The sequence below is a fragment of the Papaver somniferum genome, unplaced genomic scaffold (genome assembly GCF_003573695.1).
Source record: "Papaver somniferum cultivar HN1 unplaced genomic scaffold, ASM357369v1 unplaced-scaffold_15, whole genome shotgun sequence".
NCBI classification, from domain to species: Eukaryota; Viridiplantae; Streptophyta; class Magnoliopsida; order Ranunculales; family Papaveraceae; genus Papaver; species Papaver somniferum.
This window is the reverse complement of record NW_020624376.1, coordinates 361,070-380,676: the sequence shown is the minus strand read 5'-3', so window position 1 is coordinate 380,676 and position 19,607 is coordinate 361,070. Positions and strand designations below refer to the sequence as shown.

General features: G+C 35.0%; 1 long non-coding RNA gene across 1 annotated transcript; it reads left to right on the top strand.

The window, feature by feature from the left end:
* The first annotated feature begins 15,947 nt into the window (after positions 1-15,947).
* On the top strand, positions 15,948-19,172 carry LOC113335629. The gene is made up of 2 exons (XR_003353430.1): positions 15,948-16,209; positions 18,492-19,172. It is a non-coding gene; the product is annotated as an uncharacterized LOC113335629 (long non-coding RNA).
* Positions 19,173-19,607: the final 435 nt, after the last annotated feature.

The following is a 19,607-nucleotide window of genomic DNA, read 5'->3' as shown; positions in this document are numbered from 1 at the left end:
TTGACTTGACTGTTTGATTTATGTTCGTTAACTTTTACGTTGACTTTAATCGTAGGCTTTAACTGGGACAAATTGGTTTTGACCGAATCCGATTAGGCTTGTTTCAGTTCCATGATATTACAGATTGTATTAAGCTATTAATTAAGCCATAGTCAGCACAATTATAAATGATAATAATATCAATGATAATATTAAAAGGATTATAAAATTGTTTTACCTAAAGAAATGTGAAACAACAAATATACTTCCGCTTTATCGAAAATTAATGTACAATCAAAAATGATTTCTTATCGAATTCATTGTAAAATTTTATGATTATAATGATAAGATCACGTTTTATGGTCCAAGTCAACAGTGTTGACTCGATACATCACTCAAGCGTATTTGGCGTATATGATCATTTATACGGGTCAAGATTATGGAAACCACCTTGGCTAGCAAATCAAGGGGCGTTGAGTACTCAAGTCCAATGGAGGCACAGGGCATTGGATAGACGTATACTCTTTATTATTAAAAATAATATATTTACTTAGTGTTTTATTATATTTTAAATATTTATTTATTTTATTTAGAGTTTATATTTGTTTAGAATAGTATTTTAAGAGTAGTATTTTTTTCTTATTTTCCAAGTAATGTAGCCTATAAATAGGCCTTATCAATTGATTAATCATAACAAAAAAATTATTAAGCAAATTGCTACCCTTTGGTTTATTGATTTCTTTGAATCATGACCTTTTGAGCTTGAGCTGCTGACCGTTGATCAAGAAACAAATCGGTTCTTATCAATTGGTATCAGAGCAAGTTCGCTCATATCCCACTTCCGCTACCACAATCACCATCAGCCACCAAAATCATCCATCAGCCCCATCTTTTACCGTATCAAAAAAAAGAAAAAAAAAGAATCAGACGTACACAACATAGATTGGGATTTCCTATCTACGGTTGTGTACATTCATTCAAGTCCGACGTCAGCTGGTTTCATTGGGTAGATCAAGACGTGAGAGTAAGAACATTCAGAAGCTTAATTGGTCAACGAAGCTAGTTGTGGTTCGATATATATCTCAGGTTTGGGTCTGCGTAAGTTTCCACGTCACCGGTTATCAATACTCTCGCTACAGATTTAGCAAGATGCTGCAACTACCGTTGAACACTGAGTGACTTGACACATATTAAGCCCAAGTCCAGCAGCCCATCCACGTCTATGCAAGTATGCACGAACTGAGAAGCACAAAAAGGTGGCTCTGCCAACCGTTCCACGGAGACGATACCGAGGGTTGGTTATTCCAAGCACAACTAATTTTTGAGTTCCATGAAACTCTACCGGAAAAATTTGTGAAAGTAGCTAGTAATCACTTTAGCGGTATTCCGTATAAATGGTGCGTACAGGTACAAGATTATATGGAGGACATATCTTGGAAGGGATTTTGGAAAGTTTTATTGCAGCACTTTGGAAGTGAAGATCCATCTCTTGCACTCGCTAATTTGCAACAAAATTTAGACGAAAGCTGTGAATATTGGAAGTCTGCTTTTCTAGAGTTTAAAGAGCATCAAGGAGCTAAAGTCGTGAACCCACAACTTGTTGCAACTACATCTGATTATTCCACCATTGAGATTCTGAAATCCAGTAAGTCGGTTAATTTGTCTGATACTGTTAATGTTTTTTCGGAAGTTGTCGACGAAGAACACCAAATTTTGGGTGGGCCAAAATCAGACCTTGAGGGCAAGGTCCTATTTAAGGAGGGTGGAATGGTAAGATCATATGTGGATCCTGTATCGGTATGCATAGAGGACTTTGTGGGCAAAGTCCGATTTAAGGAGGGTGGAATGATAAGATTACGTTTTATGGTCCACGTCAACAGTGTTGACCCGATACGTCACTCAAGCGTATTTGGCGTATATGATCCTTTATACGGGTCAAGCCTCTCAAGATTATGGAAACCACCTGGCTAGAAAATCAAGGGGGCATTGCGTACAAGTCCAATGGAGGCACAAGGCATTGGATAAACGTATACTCTTTATTATTAAAAAATTTATATTTACTTAGGTGTTTTATTATATTTTAAATATTTATTTATTTTATTTAGAGTTTATATTTGTTTAGAATAGTATTTTAAGAGTAGTATTATTTTCTTATTTCCCAAGTAATGTAGCCTATAAATAGGCCTTATCAATTGATTAATCATAACAAGAAAATTATTAAGCAAATTGCTACCCTTTGGTTTATTAATTTCTTTGAGTCATGACCTTTTGAGCTTGAGCTGCTGGCCGTTGATCAAGAAAGAAATCGTTTCTTATCATATAACCATTTTTGACACTCTTAAAATTGAGTGTGCATTACGATACGGTTTATGTGTACGTGCATTATGGTAGGACTTTTCTCCCAATGTTGATGACAATTTCAATTGTACGTATAAAATTATTGTGCTTAAGATTCGTAGGTCATAATTCTTTACTTATCACCACAGTGATACTAGAGTGTTTTATCTTAGCAATAATAATAATTTTATTGTAAGCACGAATACGCCAAGCCGTAAAGGAAAGGTTTAGTAGTTATTATGGCATTATTGTTGAGTTGTTTGGCAATCACCACAGTGATGTCAAATAATTTTTACAGTCATAATTGTTATAATGTCAAGTGCTTATAATATTGTTTTGCTTAAATATATTAGAACAACAATTACCCACAGGTGATCTGAGTTCACATGTTTAAGATAAATATTGAAAGGTATGATCTTTATTTGATCATACATTATAGACCTGAATCACTTTATGTTTTAATGAGTGTCTAATGTCATTTCTCTTCATTTACAAACTTGAGCGCCAGTTTTGACTGCATTAGACATTAAAATTAAGATCAAGACTAAGTAAATTCTACATAATTTTTAATTATTTTGTATAAAATGCATAAAAGAAAATTTTCTCAAATTAAATCATTATCGAGTTGGGTAACCCATTATTGTATTTTCATGAAAATTGTTATTATGTGTTTAATATCCAAAATTTATTGCATCTACTAAAGAAATTAAGGTTTTGTTTTTTTGGATACATTCTCAAATATTTGCGAAAATGACATTCATTGTCTACTCTAAACATCCTTCATTTTTATACATACTATAACCCTTATTTTAACATGATCATTAAGATTGCATCAGATTTAAATTAGCAATGCATCGAAGAATTTTCTTCCACGAAATTTCATTATTGAATTATACTTATAGACTTGTTTAATGCTCGATTTTGTTTTACGAAAAGTTCATTATATTTGGAAATTTCAATTAAAGGGTGTTATTATTTTTTAAATTTATGTATGATGACATTCCTTTGAGTAAAGGTTTATGATTAATGTTTTAGGGTTACATATAATTGTTTATAATCGACTAATTTTATGATCAGATCAAGTATGTCGATATCATTGAGTGGGACTGTGCAATATCACAAGAAAAGTTAGGGTGATATTTGCATTTGTACATGTTAATTGCTAGATTTTTTAGTCATCACCACAGTGATACTAAAATCTCTTATCTTTTAAGTGTTGTATATATTGCGTCCTCTTAGTTTGTTTAACGATTAGAACAACGCTGCTCACAAGTAGTTTTGGTCCACACGTTGAAACAAGCATTAAGGTTATCTAAATGTTTCATATACATGTGAAATAATAGCCACCCACAGGTGACTACAATTCATATTGTATTAGGTTGAACATTAGAATTATTTGAGTTTGTTAATACATGTTAGGACGAGATTCTTCCACAGACGACTCTAGTTTCGGTATTATACAAACATAATGTTGTGTGTATGAAAAGGTAAAATACATATTGATGTTTTTCTTTTCATGTCTCACATTGTTCCTTGATATGGTTTTACCCACAGGAGAATCTTATTGAAGGTATGTAACTATTGTAAGCTTAATTGTCATTTATCTCTATTATAAATTTCAGCTTTTGTTCTTATTAATTGTAGATTATGATTATTTTGTAGACTTTTAATGGTCCAATTTTTGGAAGATAAAATTGTTTATCACCTGATGATTTTTTGGGTTACTGTGTAAATCTATCGATTGTATTATGAATCTCAATCCATGGATGTTTTATCGAACATTCATTATTGAAATTGAGAGTCAGTTATAGATAAAGTGAAAAATCATAAAGTCGGACAAAGGTGGTGAATATTGTGAAAGGTATGATAATACATGATAATATCCTAAATCTTTTGTATAGTATCTTCAAAAGTTTAGAATTGTTGCTCAATACACAAGGCCAACTTATCCTTGGCATAATTTTGTATAACAAAATGCAAAATCATACTTTTATGAAAATGGTTAGAAGCATGATGAGTTATGCATGATGACCACATATCAGTGAATGTATGTTCTTTCGACAACTTTGTAATTTAAATAGATTTCCGAGTAAAGTAGTTTCAAAGACACACTTTGGACTAGAATGGCTGGAAACCTAGTTTAAATCACATTTAACTTATGGTTGTTCAGTTGGAGGTGGGGGCTTACATTCCGAAGAATGAAAATTGGATTTGGAAATTATTATTGGTTCATTGGTTTTCCTACATAATCCAAATGGTATTCTTTAACGTTCTAACCGTAGTATGAGACTTGTAGAAACCGAAAATATAAATTCGTTAATGATGGCATAATCAGTGGGAGTACGTGGATTTCAAGAAATCATGATAACGATCCCTTTATTTAAGATTTCTACAGATATTGTGAATCTTCTCATTATAAGAATGTTAGATAATGAAAGACCACAAATTACTGATTCAATACTCCATAATATAACTACTTCCAATAAAAAAAAAAATTTGATAACAACATGAACCAGCATTAAGAAGGTCTCAACATAGATTGAAAGAAAGTTATTCATGTTGTTTCAGTGATTTCTTACAAGAATTTATTACATTTTCATATGGAATGGCAAAGACTCGGTTTTAGGTTCACAAATATTATGTGTAATAATTTTGATTAATGTATTGATGCTATGTGAGCAAAAATCATTGGTTGATAGTCAAGTCTCGGATATTGTTTAATTGCTCGAAAGACACAAATCATTTGTATGAAAGTGGGTCTTTCTGACCTAATACGACTGTAATAGCAATTTTAAACGGTATAAAGCAAGACTTATTGCCAAAGATTTTACTCTGATACGATGCATTAATTATAAATAAGTATTTCTCTCGTGTCAAAGAAAGAGTTATTCAGAATTATCATAGTATTATTAGTAGCTCAGTATGACCTAAGAGTTGCATTAATTAAATGTGAAAATAGCCTTTATGAATGATAAATTTTAGAAATCAAAGTATGAAATTTAAGCAGCCTCCCATAATGGTATATGAAATTCAACAAAACTATAAATTTTTCAAGTTTTGGATGAAATTATTACAGATTTATGCATATACCTCAAGATCAGTGGGAGAATTTCATACTCTTGGTCTTGTATGTTAAGACATACTACCTACGAGTAGTGATCTTGACTTTATGCATATCTCTATATTTTTTGAAATAAAGGATATCAATGAAGCTTACCATGTGATAGTAATATCATATGGATTACTAAAGCTCTCATATAAGGCATATATCGAATATTCGAAGAATTTTGAGATAATAACATATATTTAACAGATTTTATTTCATGTTGGATAGAAGATATAAATTTAATCTTCATTACGTCTTAATTCTGATATGAAACTTATAACAAGTTGTTGATATGTTAACTAAATGCCTTAAGAATCGAAGAACAAATTACGGGAAAGCTATCAAGAATTTTGAGATATTATCTTAACTTATGTCTTATAATTAGTTAGCAAACCCAACTATTGGGTTTTCAGACTTCAATTTTGTGGATGTATGGATTCTATAAATGAAAAATCCATTAATGCTAGTCCCACAATTGAGTTTTAATATTTATGACTGTGATACTAAGAGACTTAAGATTTGTCTCTACATTGCTGAAATTTATCGTCTTAACTTCACAGCATCAAAGCACGATATGATACAAAAGGAAAAAAACACATGAACCTTGAGTATATATGCGTGAATTAAGAAATTCAGAAACCATAGTTGTTCATGTATCACTTAAGCACAATTGAATTCGGAAATTCACTTAATGAACAATTACCTTTTAAGACCTCTTAAGAAAAGATCAAAATATTAGGTCTGTGGGAGTAATTGATTACTGAATCAGCTAATTTATGTGCTTCATTTTGAACACTTATTAAGCTCTTATTAATGTCATTATGAATTATTTCTGTATCCATGTTTAGTATACAATTATGTGAATGGATGAATGTTAACAGAAATTATCTTTCTTTTGAAGACATCAGTGGACCATTATGATATCCCAACTTAAGGTCTAGTTAAGTAAGTTATTTGTGTTGTGGTGCATGGAAGGGAACATGTTGATAACAGGACAATGTGTGACCGCTATGACTCACATAAATGATTTACTTGGTTAAGGTATTATGTTTGAACCATTAAATTTTATTTAGCAATTATGCGTGCTTATGTTTTTATACGATTAACCGTTAAATAGATTATCACATGGACCAGTGGGAGAATGTTTCCCCATGGTGCTCCTACTAGATTGTGTAAGAATATTTGTGTATATAGAAATATTCCTTTGGGCCATGTAATAATTTTGGTTAATTAGAGAATATTGCTAAATTATGTCGGTTACCATTTCTGGGATTATTTCCTAATTATCTCTTCCTTGATGGACGGTCGAGATCTAATGTCTAGTATAAAACCCTATGAACTTGGTCCTCTCTCTACCTATGAAAGGGAGACAATAACCATCATTATTGTATCCAAGGAATGACTCAGTACAACTAAGGTCAAGATAGAGAAACCATGACGTCCACAAGGTATTATCGCTTCTCCAAAGATGATTGGTAACATACAATGGATTAACGCTACAGGTATTTTATATTGACTATTCTATTTGTATATTATTGTGTGATAATCATGAAGTTCAGCAATCCTAAATTAAGTATCTATAAAATTAAATCTTATAGATTGTACTTATAAAATGAATCGATGGTGTATGCCGCTATTTCATGCATTTGGAGTGACATCCAATCCCCTTTGTGTCTCCCGCTCATATAACAAAAGCATAACCCTTCGTTTTAAGGGTTGAGAAGAGGCGAAAAACTGATTTATGGGATGAGAAATTGTTTTTCAAAATACCCTTTGTTTAGCTTTTAATAAGAAGAAGAAAATTCAAGGTGAAAATCTAGGGTTTTACTCTTCAAAACCAAAGGGAGAAGAAGAAAAATAAGTAGTGTTTCCAATTGTTTCTTTTAAGATCTGAGAAGAGAGGAAAGAAGATGAAGACAATACTTTTTTTTTGTAGTATTTTGTTATTAGTACGTGGGGGTATAGGATGTTAGGCAGTTAAGATGGGGTAGGAAGATAGGTTGCGGGTTACATGGATCAAGGGATATGGTTATAAATTCTAAATTCTGGGGGTATATAGAGGAAGAGCCTTAAGATATAAACCTTTAATCTTGTACAAATAGGCAGTTAAGATGGGGTAGGAAGATAGGTTGTGGGTTACAGGGATCAAGGGATATCGTTATAATTTCTGGGGGTATATAGAGGAAGAGCCTTAAGATATAAACCTTTAATATTGTACAAACTCTCCTACGGTATAGTTTGCCTCTTACAGTACACTACTTAACGGCATAACAAGATAAAAAGTGTAGGACCCACAGACCTCCGCACCCTCTCCGGACACGGCCACATAGCACCGATACTGTCCCTACTTGACCATTTTGGGTTTAGGTGAGGAGTTTTCATCCAAAAGGCCTCGGTACTATGTAGGGAGAATGTTTTGCTTATATATCACCATATGGAACTTGCCTTCCTCCATGTGGGACAATCTTTAGCTACCCCATGTGTGACTCACATGTGTGTATTGACCCACACAACTCCAACAATCTCCACCTTGGATCGCCATCTCCGTATGCTACCAATCGGACAATGATTACTGCCACCAGATGCTCTTGAAACACTAATCATACTTTGAGCTTCCCGGCTCCACCTGAGACCTTCCGACTACCGGCATTCCATAACCACTCTTCAGCCCGATTCTCGGTAGCTCCACCTTGCTCTGATACTATTTTGTATGACCCACGGATCGCCGCACACTCTCCGGGCACGACCACATAACATCGATATTGTCCCCACTTGACCAGCTTGGGTTTAGGTGTGGGGTTTTCATCCAAAATGCCTCGGTACTATGTAGGGAGAATGTCTTGCTTATATATCACCATATGGAACTTGTCTTCCTCCATGTGGGACTATCTTTAGATACCCCATGTGTGAATCACATGTGTGTATTGAGCCGCACAACTCCAACAATCTCCACCTTGGAGAGAATACACACAACCTTGCACTAATAGAAAATGGGGGTTTAGCTACCCACATCCGAGACCCTCATTAATGGCAGTTGGACCGCGGACCACACATAGCGGTCTATGATATAATAAAAACCCGGACCATATCCGAGAGCCTACTAAGCCGTATCAGAATGACAAATTTTATTTACCCTAGTATCCCTCTTGGAACTCCGATTCAGAGACCATTAGGCATACGCTGCAGTTGTGTCTGATGAACGGATGAAGATGTATAAGATTTGAGCCATTGGTTGAGATGAGATGGATGGCTGGATCGGGAAGAATAGACCTCGTTATTATCGAGGATAAAAATATCTTCTCCTTCTGTCTGCGCCTCATCTTTCTCCTCTTCACACTCACTACTCAGTACTCCCTCCCATCCATCTCTTCTCCAACGTCATCTCATCTTTCCCTCTCCCTCCAACCACCACCATCTACCTTCACAATAATCATCAATCTACCGCATCTATGAAAAAAACCAACACCGATCTTCAGCACACAAACAACACCGATCTTGTTCTTATTTTTCTTTTGGTTTGTTTACCAAACAGAAAATAAAATCACCAAATTCCATGAAAAAGAATTCATGTCTATATCCCCTAAATCAAAACTCTAATTTCATATGAAAATCCACATTATTTGCAGAGGAAACCAGTAGATCTCAAATTATGTTTAGATTTGGAATGAAATTAGGGATTTGATTTGGGGGTTTTCTTAGGGTTTCACTAAATTGTGTTTGTTGAAATTTTCATTAATTTTTGTGTTGATTTGGTATCAAAATTCTTGGGATTGGGTTTGATTCTGCAAACGAAGGCATTTAATTAGGGTTTTATTTCCTTCATCTACAACTACCAAAACCGTATCTTCGTTTTTTATCATCACAACCTTAATTTTTCCCATTTCTCACCTGTCACTACTAACATTCTCTGAATTTTTCACTCTAATATCTATTTTTAGAGATCTAAACTTTAGATATGATTAATTTGTGGTTTTTATTTGCAGATTGTTTAAGAGTTTAAACAATTTTAGATTTTTCTTACAAGATGAGAAGAAAACAACCCCTTTACTTTTCAAATCTAGGGTTTTAATTATCTTTATTTTGAGGATTTTGATATTTTTGGGGATTTCTTTGTGTTTAGTATTGATTTCGACCCTGAAGTTAATAAACAGATACCCATTTCTATTTATGCAATTTATTTGTTTGATGAAATGACAAATAGAGTTTTGATGAGTATCTAATATCTTGAAGTTTTGTGTTTTTTTGCTGGATGTATAGGAAAATACACAAGAGAAAGGATTAGTTTTTGAATTAGGAGTCAATGTGTAAGTATGATTATGGAAGAAGAGCATCTGGTGGTTATTCAACTCCAAAAAATTGATGCAAGAGAGGACAACATGAGGAGTTACAAGGGTTTGGTAATATCCTTTGAACACTTGTCTTATGCTTGTTTACTTGATTTGTCAATTTCTTTGATGTTGTTATATTGGAGATGAGTATCATTATATTGGAGATGAGTATCATTATGCAAGATTATTCGGAGTCATCGTGCAAGTATGATTATGGAAGAGGAGCATCTGGTGGTTATTCAACTCCAAAAAATTGATGCAGGAGAGGACAACATGAGGAGTTCCAAGGGTTTGGTAATATCCTTTGCACACTTGTCTTATGTTTGTTTACTTGATTTTTCAATTGCTTTGATGTTGTTATATTGGAGATGAGTATCATTATAATAGATTAGTAATGATGCAATATATTTGGAAGATAATTTTGTTTTATGGGACTGTGTTAATGGTGGAGTGGTTTAGTTTTGTCCTTTGCACTTCATACCCTACAGGATGGTGTGATTGTTATAGAATAAGCTTGGGGTTTGATAGACCAAAGATGCACACTTCTTACACTCGATATAATTCGTGATTAGTCCATGTTCCGTATTCCAAGGCCTGGTGTAATTTTGGTGGTGGTATTGTTTATGAAGATCTTTAAAGTGATTATAGACAAAAAGATTTTATGGGTTTGCATAATGTCCAGGTAAGAAAGATTCTAGAGCCTTATAGTATGTTAAAAGAGGTATCATAAAACTGGAGTCCATGAAAGTGCTTTACCGCTAGAGATAAGGAGTTTTCTACTGAGTGTTTGTCAAAGTGAATCATTTATCCTTCAAACTAACAAAAAATTCTGAAGTTTTGCTTATTGTGGTGGTACTCTTGATGTCATGCGTACATTTGGGTCTTATATTTGCTTCTTTATGTTTGGCAATCAGGTCACACCTAACCGCATACAATTTATTCCAAGGAAAGTTCCATCTGGAGTTCCACGAAGGCTTTATACTCTTCTTCTATGGGAATCTGCATCATTATATCAACAGTTTGCAAGGTAATTACTTAGATCAACCTACTAGCACAAATTATAATCATTACTTATCGTATATGGCTGAAATGTTTTATCGAAACTACAGGATACGGGAAAAGTCTCACCGGCTTACATTTTTGTTGTCATTATAACCCAGACCAGAGAAGAACAACTACAACTATTATAGAAAGACTAATAAATAAATCACATATCAATATCTATATACACACTGCATCTACGAATCCCTTGTCAATGCTCTAGTTCTGGTCACTGCTTAGAAGTCTTGTGAAATCTGTTGCTGCAGACATATGATGTATGCATGGTGTCTTCAACATGATATCATACTTTTGTTTGAACCACTAACAATCTAAGTGCCTTGTGAGTAAACATATATCAAAACTTGTGAGTACACATATATCAAAACCTGCACAATTTGGTTGTTCTTGTGTTTCTTAGGGTCTTTATTAAAGTACTATGTAGCGTAGTACCATGCTTCTTTATGCCATCGTAACACAGGGGTAGTACCTTTTCTATATATGTGAGTTCTTAAGTTATTTTTCAAAACAGAGCTAGGTTTTACAGCCTCTACTGGTTTGCAGTCAATCATCATGGCATTATCTCATTTCGAAGCTGACATTGCTTTTATGTATTTATTCTCACAGCAAAACTGAGCAGCATAATCTATAATCCCTTTTAATCCCTTTAAGCTATATTCTCATAGAAAAACTGAGCAGCATAATCTTTAATCCCTTAAAGCTCTATTTTCAATTCAAGCTAGTTTGTAGTATACTTCCCAAGTTAATTTTGGTTAATTGATGTTGAAAACTTATTTTGCTGCATATGTAAAACTAGCTACAACATATATTGGTCTGCATTAAGTTGTTGATATGCCCTATACAGGGATGCAAGGGATGTCTTTGGCTTCTTAAACCATCATTACTAAAACAGTTATGTGAGTGATAACTTATATTATGACAAAGAATATGAAGAGTATGATAATACTTTTTTATATTTATTGAAGAGGTCTTATTTGTAGATCGATAAAGCACTTTAGGCATCAGTAATGAATATGTTTGGAAGAAAACACGAGTCTGTTTATAATCTTTAAGAGTTTCCAAAAATATGTTTTTTTTTCATTTGTTTGTGAGTTTGAAATTAGCTTGTCTAATGTTGAATGTCTATTTCCAGACCATCAAGACGTTTACTGCAAGGAGGAAAATCACAAAAGATAACGGTGTCGAGACAATTGATCAGATTAGTGTTTGTTAGCATCAATGAGAATACAAGGAGATCTGCAATACAAGTACATGGTGAATATATTAGAACCTTGCACCTGAATTATGCAGTTAGCATCAATGAGAATACAAGGAGGTGGAAATACTGGAAATGGTTGTGTTGCTCGCCTGGGTATGATCCGCAACTAAAGAGATGATATTACTTTATTTTACTTATACCCCCATCTGAGTTCGAAACTAAGGTCTTATGTTGGTATGATGCCTGTGAGTGAAAGCATATAACTTATTTTTGATTTGTGAAATCTAAAGTTTGATAATAATAAATGAGCCCACTTACAATATTTATGACCAGTGTTTACATGCACGTCAACCATCCACCACTGGTGCCTTTGATCCACAACCACCTGCCTTCTTACTTAGAGTGATAGCAAGACGTGAACAGGCTACTGATCCCCATAATATTGCCGAGCGGGTAAGACCGGATTTTATACCAAAACAATAAGCATTTTCTAACTGTTAATTCTTTAGTTTTTGGGTTTGTTTCTGTTTTCTATTTTAACACTCTCCTTTGTGTGTTATATGTACTTGTAGAGTTGGCCGAGCTTCAAGATCGGGGTTGGTCCGGCTACATGGGGTTGGTCCTGCTACATGTTCCAAAGCACTATTCTTAAGTTGGTGTTGCACTTATATTCTGTTCGTAAGTTGTTCTAGTCTAGTAAAATCTAAATCCGGCGTGGTTCCTCTGAACTACAGTACAATAAAAATGTGAGACATGTTAAAACACATGCGGTTGCACTCAAGGAAAAAGACTTCTCGGAGGGTCTATGGTCACAATAATCTTGATAATGGGTTGGCTTGTTAATTCCCATCCCTGTGCCTCTTGGGGGTGTTATCATTATTGGAGAGGAAACAATTGTTTATTGTAGTGCCGGCGTATCTAAAGAAATCCCGACTAGACCTGTAAGTTATATATATATATATATATATATATATGTATAACATGTTGGCTGTTGATACAGGTTTTAACATTATTCCCCTGTGATGTTGTTAATCTCCAAAAAATAAAACACACAGAGTTTATGATTTGAACGAAGTCCTTGTACTGTTGTTGATTTGCTTTGCAGGAACGACTATCTTTGTTGATTTTCTATGCTCTACTTGATATCATTCATGAAGCATTGGCTAAGTCCATCGTCGGAGGAACTGAACCTGTCGTTTATTTGTTTAACATTTTGTTGGTAACACTAGCTAGCTAGATTGTACATGTATTGTTTTGAATCAGAATCAACATTTTTGTGTAATTCTAAACCCAATGGAAATGAATGAATGAATATGGAATTCTCAGTTCGAGTTTAAATTTGGATTTCAGGTTGAGTTCCATTTAAGTTAAATTTGGCTTGACTGACTTGACTTTACTGACTTGGCTTGACTGACTTGACTTGACTTGATTGACTATGACTTTAGTTGAGTTCAATTTGACTTGACTATGACTTGACTTCAATTCAGTTTGACTTGACTATGGATTGACTTCAATTCAATTTGACTTGACTTTGCAGTCAGATCATTTCAGATTCAGCCAGGCATTTTAGCAAATCTGAATCTATTCTTTTTTTATATTATAATATAAATCTGAGACCCACGGCTGAGAGTCTGCATCTCGGTACACTTAAAATCAGTCGTTATTCTGAAACGCACGGCTTAGGGTCGCCAAAAAAAAACGCTTTATCAGCGACCCTATCGGAGACTGTTGGGTCTGGTCGTATAACTCGTACATATGACCGGTCATGACGGTTGCGGAATTGCTGTTTTCCACTAGTGTCGCCACATCCTTATGCTAACAATCGGACAATGATTACTGCCACCAGATGCTCTTGGAACACTACTCATACTTGAGCTTCCCGGCTCCACCTGCGACCTTCCAACTACCGGCATTCCATAACCACTCTTCAGCCCGACTCCCGGTAGCTCCACCTTGCTCTGATACCATTTTGTAGGACCCACAGACCCGACGGCCACATAGCACCGATACTGTCCCCACTTGGCCACCTTGGATTTAGGTGTGGGGTTTTCATCCAAAGGCCTCGTTACTATGTAGGGAGAATGTCTTGCTTATGTATCACCATATGAACTTGTCTTCCTCCATGTGGGACTATATTTAACTACCCCATTTGTGAATCATATGTGTGTATTGAGCCACATAACTCCAACAATCTCCACCTTGGAGAGAATACAAACCACCTCGCCACCTCCGTATGCTACCAATTGGACAATAATTACTGCCACCAGATGCTCTTGGAACACTACTCATACTTTGAGCTTCCCGGCTCCACCTGCGACCTTTCGGCTACCGGCATTCCATAACCACTCTTCAGTTTGACTCCCGGTATCTCCACCTTGCTCTGATACCATTTTGTAGGACCTACAGACTGCCGCACCCTCTCCAGGAACGGCCACATAGTACCGATATTGTCCTCACTTTATCACCTTTGGTTTAGGTGTGAGGGTTTCATCCAAAAGGCCTCAGTACTATGTAGGGAGAATGTCTTGCTTATATATCACCGTATGGAACTTTTATTCCTCCATGTGGGACTATCTCTAGCTACCCCATGTGTGACTCACATGTGTGTATTGAGCCACACAACTCCAACAATCTCCACCTTGGCGAGAATACACACCACCTTGCCACCTCCGTATGCTACCAATCGGGCAATGATTACTGCCACCAGATGCTCTTGGAACACTACTCAAACTTGAGATTACCGGCTCCACCTGCGACCTTCCGACTATTGGCATTCCATAACCACTCTTCAGCCCAACTCCCGGTAGCTCCACCTTGCTCTGATACCATTTTGTAGGACTCACGGACCGCGGACCTCTCCGGGCACGGCCATATAGCACCGATACTGTCCCCACTTGACCACCTTAGGTTTAGGTGTGGGGTTTTCATCCAAAAAGCCTCGGTACTGTGTAGGGAGAACGTCTTGCTTATATATCACCATATGGAACTTTTCTTCCTCCATGTGAGACTATCTTTAGCTACCATATGTGTGACTCACATGTGTGTATTGAGCCACACAACTCCAACAATCTCCACCTTGGCGAGAATACACACCACCTCGCCACCTCCGTATGCTACCAATCGACCAACGATTACTGCCCCCACTACACCAAATCCAGGATTTTATCACAGTGTAACTTGTCACAATTTCTTTTTCAGTAACAGATACACCCGTGATAAGTCTTGCAACAGTTATAATTGTTAGTAAATTTTATATTTGTACTAATAATTAGGAATATTAAATTCTTTAATTAGGAACAATAATATTTGTTGGAAATTACCTAAACACCAACAATTATAATCTAAATTGACGATTTCACCCAAAGATTTCACCACATCTAAAACATCCCCAAATTTATAACGCTTCTTGTCACAATTCTTGCAACATTTATACAAGAGAACATTATTTAAATACCCCTCAAAATTCGCCTCTTAAATTATACTTTTATTCAATTTTTAAAAATACCCCCACCTTCTGAAAAGTGGATGCAACTAGCGCAAGTTGCTTTCAGTAGTGGACGCAACTAGCACAAGTTGCTTCCAAAAGTGGTTGCAACTTTATACAAGTTGCTTCCAAAAAGTGGAAGAAACTTATTTTTAAGTGGAAGTGGTTGCAACTTTCTTAAGTTGACTCCAAAAAAGTTATTTTTTACCCCTCAGAGGTATTTGTGCAAGGTCAACAAAAATGGAGGATATTTATAACATTCACACTTTATACAAACTAACAATTATATTTAATTTCTATTAATCAAAATTTATTTTTATTTTAAATTTTAATATAATATTTAATATTAGAAAAAATCCATAGAGACCAAGTCAACGGGTCTTGACTCAGTAGAAAATAGACTTAGACAAATATCATCCCTTTCTCTCGATTTTTTCCATCCAAACACAGAAAGAAAAACACTATCTTTCCTTTGTTCGTCGTGTGCCGCCATTAACACACTCTGAGAGTGTAAAAATTTCATCTCGAAACCAACCAGTTTCACCTAAAAATTAATCTGAGTTTGAATTCAAATTTGTTCAATTTTAGCTGGGCTATGTATTCTGTTAGTTATGTGGATCGTTTGACCTAAAATTTGAACGATGAAGATGAAGAAGATGGTTGAGACTTGATTCGGCTGATAATAAATTACGTTGGTTCAATATTTTTATTTGACTAGGTAAGTGATTGAGTTCTCTACTTCTTGAGAATCAATTGATAATTTTTTTAATCATATGAAATTGGGTGATAGATTAGGGCGAAATTGGGGGGTATTTTGAATGTTTAGATTGATTATAGAACTGATTTCTGATGTGGTTTCAATTAGCTTAGATTGATAACTTGATTTTGTTATATGATTTGTATTACCCTGTAATCAATGAATTGAAACTCCCTTTGGTAGATGGATTTATTTGTGTTGTAGATCGATGCCGCTAGCTGTTGGCGATGTTAAACCATTAAGGCACCTCATTTCCTTAACTTAGAAAAAGGGATGCTTTTCTTTTAAGTTCTGATTTGAGATCTATTTTGTTATCCCAACTGTAGATAAAAGTTAGCAGAATGGCCTCATAAATAGCTTAGGATGATTTATGTGATATAGAACTCCATATGTATTATTTTACACATCTTAGCTTAAGAAAAGATTTTAGTGAACAAGTGAACACTGAGACTTCTATTCCTACTGTACTGTACTTGACCCCATTGATCTAAAACATATAGAAAACAGTGAACACTCTTCCATTATGGAGTCTGTATTACAGAAAATCAATAGTACTAGTTTGTCTGATGCATGATTACTTTAGTGTGTCCACTAAATATGCCTAATAAGCTGTCTCGGATCTAAGGTCACTTCCTTAAATTAATAATTTGGACTTTGATGATATGCGGCTCATACTAGCTACTGGTGCAGGGTGTACGGATAGTAGTTACTGGCTAAGATGAACAAGAGCAATACTTCAGTGTGTTAATCATTTTTGTACATCCACCTCATTTGCCTCTTTGTGGTGGCTAAGTTTTGCCGTACTATTGATTGGGACTTGTACGTTGGTACTCTCATTTGGAACTTGTACCTTGGTACAGACTGTGATTGGTTTTAAAGGGGTTAGTTTGTTGACTTGCTTTCGTTTTTCCTCTTTTTAAACATATGTCCCTCTATGAGTACTATACTGTGTGAACTTGGTTGTGTGTTTAAATGCTTGGCACATAACCAAACCCTTCTCATGCACCTAGTCATTTTCATTTGTATCTATGAACAAATTTTTCCGGCTAAAAAATCTTCGTGGAATTAAATATTTGCGGAGTTGCTTTTCTTTACTACTTCACTTTGTTAATTAAATAAAGTAAAATGATACATACTTTGATAGTGGCTTGTCAATATGTAAACAAGTCCTGATGATGCTTGTTGTTCATTTTCGTTTTAGTCATCACTTGACCATTTCCCTTAATTAGTAAAATACTCAAGTATGGGGCAACATTAAGATAAATGCCAAGTTAATGGTAAATTTTGGTGGATTGATTGGTTTAGTAATACAAATTCTATAGTGATATATTGTTTTGTGTAAACAGTGACTGTGACTGTGCTAGCATTATTGTGGTTTAATTTTGGCATGAAACCACAGGGAGATATATTGTTTGGTTTTGAAGATTTTCAGTTGTTGTTCTTGTCTTTCTACAAGACAGACTAATTTTCTTAGCTTCGAGTCTGTGAGGGATCTTGACCGATTTCTGGACCCTCTTGAGCATTCATATCGAAATTCAGAATTGCACACATGAGTAGGTAGTGGTTGCTTCTCTTCATATATGCTTTTTCTTAGCTACTGCACTTTCTACGCTTTTCTGCTATTGCACTTTGTTTCTTATCATGTCATGCACGTTTCTTATCAACTAATGCTACTTGACGTAACGAGTCCCACAACTGGTGGAGTGTGACTTGTTGATACCTGACTTAACAAGGAGAACATAGATTACTGTCAGTTTACTACCTCTAGAGTAGCCGATCAAAAATAAAATAAAAACAAGAAACCGGTAAAAAAAACACCTTAAGAGTTAGTTTGGTAGTGGTTTATTATTTATTTGTGTGAACCCCACTATGATTTACTTTACTAGAACAGACATTCACTTTTACAGAGTTCTCTTTCGGTCATTCGTTTTTAGTCAGTTTTGTTTGTTTGAAGTTGCATCAGTGTCGTAAGATGATGAATATCTGTTTCAGTTGTATTGTGGAAAGAAAACTGAAATTTGTTTACTTTCTGTTATTACTGTGATATATGCAAGCATATTATAGTGTTAGGATTCAGCGAATAACCATATGATGGTCCAAAATGTTTCTGAATGATAAGCAATATCTTTATCCTTAATTGTCCAAGGAATGACACTATGTTTACACCATGTTCCATCCCCTGCGTTTTTAAACTATTGATTTTCAAGTAAATGGTTTGAATGATTAACTCTTTATTGTCACAGAGAACTGCTCAAGCACAGAACTTTAAAAATTGAAGGTCCTCGGGAGACAAGGGGCATTTCTAAATAAAAATGAGTGGGGGATAGGAAGGAAAAACTTACAAAACTACTGGATTGGAATGGCTTGGAGATGACAAAGGCATACATGCTTGATACACGAGGCCGTGCAGTCAAAATACAAAAAATCGGAAAAGACTGCTCCTTTTGGTTGGGAGTGAGAGTTTGAGATAGTTTTGATGTGGTGCATGGAAATGGTAACTGGTGTTGGGTTTTGGTTTGTTTGTTGTTGCAGAAAGTTGTCATTGATGGTGGTAGTTTGTAGACAAATTGAGTAGCAGTTAAATGGGAACTGATGTGTAGGGATTCAGAGAAGCAATTTGGCTATGGCATGTGCCAATGGACTAGGCCAAGGCCATTGAACCGAGTCAGAGCAGCTGAGTCAGTAACTGACTCAAGCTCCATACCGTTAGTTTAACCAGTGATCGCCTAATTTTTTTCTGGTTACCGGAAGATGATTTCCGGTAACTTTTCCGGCCAACTTCCAGTAACTCAACTTATATTAGCTTTTTCTCCTTTAGTTGGAAAAACGAGTCAGAGAAGAGCATTTATTTTTTTTACCATTTGTCAACATTTATGAGAAAGTTAAAGATAAATTAGCAACAATAAAATTATTTTGTGTTCTAATTTTGAGTTGCTTGTCGAAAGTTTATTGTGAATTTCCTTAAAAAAATTAATTTTGTGTGAATTCCTTCTAAATATAATCCATTTGTCAACATTTTATGCAACGTCTATTTAATGTAAATTTTGTCACTATCATTAGAATTTTGGATAACGGTTCTTTAAATTTGGTGTAAAATTTTATGAACATTTCGCTAATTTTCAAGCTAGGGGTAAAATAGTCATTTTATAGTCTCGAAATATCCACTGCACTTATTTCCGATAAGGGGTAAAATGGTCATTTTATATAATTACAAATAATGGGCAAAATAAACATTTCACAAACTTTGGGGCAAGAGGTAACGTAGTCATTTTCACAATCTCGGAATATCTACTGCAATTGTTTCCGGGTAAGGGTAATCTGGTCATTTTCAAGGTTTCAGAAATATTTGCATCATTTTT